The 3460-nt window shown below is 48.2% G+C and overlaps 1 long non-coding RNA gene across 1 annotated transcript; it reads right to left on the bottom strand.

The window, feature by feature from the left end:
- Positions 1–3066: 3066 nt before the first annotated feature.
- LOC106941002 (uncharacterized) lies at positions 3067–3453 on the bottom strand. Its single transcript, XR_001423240.1, has 2 exons — positions 3232–3453; positions 3067–3163 (listed from the first exon to the last, which is right to left on the bottom strand). It is a non-coding gene; the product is annotated as an uncharacterized LOC106941002 (long non-coding RNA).
- Between the last annotated feature and the right edge of the window lie 7 nt (positions 3454–3460).

The following is a 3460-nucleotide window of genomic DNA, read 5'->3' as shown; positions in this document are numbered from 1 at the left end:
TCCACCACTGGTGTCCTGAGAATCTGGATGCGTGTATCCATTGCAGAAAGCAGGCTCGGACTGAGGTGGGAACATAAATCTTTCCATGGGGACAGGACTCCGGAGGTGGCTCTTGACGCTGGGCTTGACAAATTATATCCTCAATATCCCAAGTGACTACCCCGACCGTGCAACTCGGGGGTAGCAGAGGTGCCGGTCCCTCCTCTGAGTCGTCAGGGGTGTAGAGTCTGGAGAGGGCGTCCGGTTTAACATTCTTGGATCGGGAAAATCGGGAAAAGAATACTGACCAGTGGGACTGTTGTGGGTTGTTTTGTTTGGCTGACTGAAGATAGGCGAGGTTTCTGTGGTCAGTCCAAACCACTACAGGGTGTTCCGCTCCCTCCAGCCAGTGACCCCATTCCTCCAGGGCTAGCTTTATAGCTAGTAGCTCCCGATCTCTTACGTCATAGTTCCTTTCTGAAGGAGACAGTCTGCGAGAGAAGAAAGCACATGGGTGAGATTTGCCATCATTGGGAGAGACCTGGGACAGGACGGCCCCTACTCCCGAATCAGAAGCATCGACCTCGAGAACAAACTGTCTGGTGGGATCGGGCTGGATAAGGACTGGTGGGTTGGCAAACAGTAATTTTAACTGAGTAAAGGCCTCTTCTGCTTTGGGCGTCCAGGAAAACGTGGTCTTGGAGGAGGTAAGTGCTGTTAGTGGGGAGGCCGTCTGACTGTAGTTATGTATAAAACAGCGATAAAAGTTGGCAAATCCTAGGAACCGTTGTAACTGCTTTCGAGTCTCAAGTCTGGGCCACTCCAACACAGCTTTGATTTTGTCCTCCGACGGTCTTATCTGTCCGCCTTCGAGGACATATCCGAGGAAAGTGACAGAGGATTGATGGAACTCACTTTTCGGCTTTAACGTAGAGTCGGTTCTCCAGAAGACGCTGGCGAACTTGTCGGACGTGCAACTTATGTTCCTTCAAGGAGCTGGAATAAATCAGAATATCATCCAAGTAGACAAAAACGAAATCATTTATAAAGTCTCTTAAAACATCGTTCACTAGAGCTTGAAAAAAGGCAGGAGCGTTTGAAAGACCAAAGGGCATGACTAAGTATTCAAAATGCCCCATAGGCGTCTTGAAGGCCGTTTTCCATTCATCTCCTTCTCGGATGCGAAGGAGATGGTAAGCATTTCTAAGATCCAATTTGGTGAACACAGTTTCCCCCTGAACCGGTTCGAAGGCTGATGAGGAGTGGAAGAGGATATTTATTTTTTATGGTGATTTGGTTTAAACCTCTGTAGTCTATGCAAGGTCGTAATGAGCCATCTTTTTTCCCTACAAAGAAAAATTCTGCGCCAAGAGGTGAGGTGGATGAACGGATAATGCCTGCAGCCTAAGGAATCATTAATGTATTTTCCATTGTTTGGCGTTCAAGACGTGAGATATTATATAGACGGCTGTTGGGCAGAGGAGCGCCGGGCAGAATATCAATGGCGCAATCATATGGGCGATGAGGTGGAAGTGACAAGGCCTTATCCTTACTGAATACAGAAGCTAGATCGTGGTACTCAACGGGAACTGCGGAGAGATCAGGAGTTTTACTTTCGGAGTTCCCCTCAGGCGTGGAGCTTGAGGGGACTGTGGAACTAAGACAGGTAGCATGGCAGTTGGAGGACCAAGATTCAACATGTGCTTTAACCTAGTTTATGTGTGGGTTGTGGGCAACTAACCAGTTGTAACCCAGAACAATGGGTGAACTGGTTGCACTAAAGACAAAGAATGAAATGTTCTCAGAGTGGTTACTGGAAATGATGAGACAGATAGGCTTGGTCTTGTGCGTGATTTGTGGCAAGGCCTCTCCATTGAAGGCGGCGACTCAGAGGGGAACTCGAAGAGGATCGACCTGGATGTCCATCTGTTTGACTAGGGAAGCATTGATTAAGTTTTGCTCACAACCGGAGTCGATTAGAGCTGACAGAGGAAGGGACAGGTGGTTATTCATCAGGGTAGCTGGAAGAAGAAGACGAGATTGAGTTGTGGATGTCGGTGCCGGCAGTCTCCTCGTCTTTACTGTCGGACCTGAGGGTTTAAACGGATTTGACAGTTTGCAATGAAGTGTCCGGACTCACCACAGTAGAGACACAGGCGAGAGTTTAACCTCTTTCGTCTCTCCTCTGGAGTCAAACGAGTGTGTCCCAGCTGCATGGGTTCTGGTTCGGAGCAGCTGCTGAAACTGGTTGCACAGATGAAACAGTTGGACTCTGTAAATGAAAACTGCGGCGAGTTCGTTCCTTGATGCATGACCTTATGCGGTTGTCTAATTTGATGGTTAAACTTATAAAGTCTTCTAAGGACTCAGGTTCGTCCAGGGTGGCCAGCTCATCCTTTATCTGTTCATTCAATGCGTGAAAACATGCACTTTTCAGTGCAGCTGTGTCCCAGCCGGAAACTGCAGCCTTTATTCTGAAATCTATAGCAAAATCTGTTGACCCTGCTTAAGCTTCCATAGGTCACGGGAAATGGAGGTCTTGTCAGTATCTACAGAAAACCTGCTTGAAATCCTTCAAAAAAATTTGAGAATGTACACCCAAAGTTTGTGGGAGAGGGAAACTTGGCTTCAGCCCATTCCAGGGCTCGTCCGGTTAACAGGGACAACATATGCGCTGTCTTTGCGTCATCATGGCTGAAACTTTGAGGTGAATGATTAAATATTATTCCACATTGTAAAATGAACCCTTTACATTTCTTCACCTCTCCAGAAAACTTATCAGGTGCTGGGGGGCGTACCTCAGAAAATGTAGCAGCGGGGGGCGACTTCTGAACCTCTGAAGATGGAGGCGGCGTGCTCGGACCCTGTTGAAACGGACCTTGAAGAAAGTTAGACAATTCAGTTAAGCAACGATTAGTCTGTCGGGATCCCAGCTCACGCAGAGCGGCATGATGTGACTATATAAGTTCTTGTTGTTCGGACAACGCTCTCCTAATTGCATCTGCTGGGGTTAACTGTGGGCCTGAGTGTTCTGTCATGTTTAGTTCCAGTCTCTGAACCCACATGCAAGAACACAATCAGGAGTCAGCGTATTTCAAAACAATAATATAGTTTATTGAAACGGGGAAGGGGAAAGGGAGTGAGTGTGGTGCAGGAATCAGGATCGGTACCACCAGAGTAGCCACTGCAGACGAGAGGTTGAGGTTAGGCTTTGATAACCAGGGAGTAACAAATCTTATGACGGAAGCTTACTTTAGAGCTGGGTGAGTTACTTATAGGAGCAGATGGGAACCTGGTGGCGGCGAGGAGAACCAAGGACCGTGGGAGGACCAACAAGTAAGATGGCTGTGTGGAGGGCGAGCTGACGGCTGACAATGATCCAGCGACTGAGGAGTTGGAAGGCTTCGGCCACAAGCAGGTACGTACTGCTGCGTCACAGAGGAATCCACAGAGAACACCGGGACCAGGAAAGGAGTGCTCG

Source organism: Poecilia latipinna, unplaced genomic scaffold (assembly GCF_001443285.1).
Source record: "Poecilia latipinna isolate Pla-1442-1.1 unplaced genomic scaffold, P_latipinna-1.0 Scaffold3449, whole genome shotgun sequence".
Classification (NCBI taxonomy): Eukaryota; Metazoa; Chordata; class Actinopteri; order Cyprinodontiformes; family Poeciliidae; genus Poecilia; species Poecilia latipinna.
Note: the sequence above shows the minus strand (reverse complement) of the source record. Positions and strands in the feature narration are given on the sequence as shown.